The sequence below is a fragment of the Corvus brachyrhynchos genome, unplaced genomic scaffold (assembly GCF_000691975.1).
Source record: "Corvus brachyrhynchos isolate BGI_N302 unplaced genomic scaffold, ASM69197v1 scaffold1135, whole genome shotgun sequence".
Classification (NCBI taxonomy): Eukaryota; Metazoa; Chordata; class Aves; order Passeriformes; family Corvidae; genus Corvus; species Corvus brachyrhynchos.
The window spans coordinates 10,848-12,271 of record NW_008238129.1 but is presented as its reverse complement, the minus strand read 5'-3'; positions in this window follow the sequence as shown (position 1 = coordinate 12,271).

The following is a 1,424-nucleotide window of genomic DNA, read 5'->3' as shown; positions in this document are numbered from 1 at the left end:
GGGATTTTGGGTTTTTTTTGGATTTCTTGGTTTTTTTGTTTTTGTTTGTTTTGTTTGTTTGTTTGTTTGTTTGTTTTTTGGGTTTACTTTCGGGTTTTTTTGGGATTTGGAGGGGTCCTGAAGGGATTTTGGGGATTTGGGGGTTTTTTTGGGGAATTTTGAGGTTTTAGGGGTTTTTTGGGGGGATCCTGAGGGGATTGTGGGGCGATTTTGGGTTTTTGGGGGATTTTTGGGGTTTTTGGTTAGGGTTAGGGTTAGGGGTTCGGGTTAGGGTTAGGGTGAGGGTTAGGGTGAGGGTTATGGTTAGTGTTAGGGTTATGCCTACGCTTCGTGTTTCGAAAACCACAAAGCCAGGAGACTCAGGGACACTAACCATGCAAAAGGCAGGCCAAGTTGCGTACGGCGCATCCAATACCTTTCTCCTACTTCTTCTTTTCTGCTCGGAACTCCTCACAGCTCTCTTCCCTATTTCGAGCTCAAACTCGGATTAGGGTAGGATTAGGCCTAGGGTTTGGGTGGAGAAAACCACAAAGCCAGGAGCTCCAGGGACAATGGCCATGCGAAAGGCAGGCCAAGTTAAGCACGGCACATCCAAACCTTGCTCCCTCTTCCTCTTTCTGCCAGGGTTATGGTTAGGGTTATGGGTTAGGGTTACGGTTTAAGTTAGGGGTTAGGGTTAGGGTTATCAAAACCTTGCTCCCTCTTCCTCTTTCTGCCAGGGTTAGGGTTCGGGGACAGGGTTAGGGTTAGTGTTAGGGTTACGCCTAGGGTTAGGTTTGAGAAAACCACAAAGCCAGGAGCTCCAGGGACACTGACCATGCGAAAGGCAGGGCAAGTTAAGCACCGCACATCAAAACCTTTTCCTCTCTTCCTCTTTCTGCCAGGGTTTGGGTTAGGGTTAGGGATTGGGATTAGGATTAGGATTAGGGTTAGGGTTGGGTTAGGGTTAGGGTTAGGGTTAGGGTTTGGGGTTAGGGTTAGGGTTAGTGTTAGGGTTAGGGGTCTGGGTTAGGGTTAGGGTTAGGTTAGGGAAACAATGCTAGAAGAGAAATGAGCATGCTTTTAATGCCTGGAATAAAAATGCTGGATAAGGGCACTTTTTATTTGATATGATGTCATTCTCCTTTTTTTTCCTTGGAGAAAAGTTCACGGTGAGCAATCAGAGCAGAAATATGAAATGCAGGAGTCTTGGATTCCACAGTGCGATTAACTTCCCTTTTCTGCTCTCTTTCAGGTCAGGAAAAAACCACTGAACTCGCCCCATCTTTGGGACCAAGAGCTTTGGTGTTGGAGTAGCCAAAGCCAGCTAGGGCCCCCCTTGTCCTGCCCATGGTGTGGGTCAGGGACAGGCTCCTCTTCTCCTGTGTGCTGGGATGAACTGCCTAGGGAATGCTCTTTCTGACAGGCCGGTCCTAGCCCCGGCT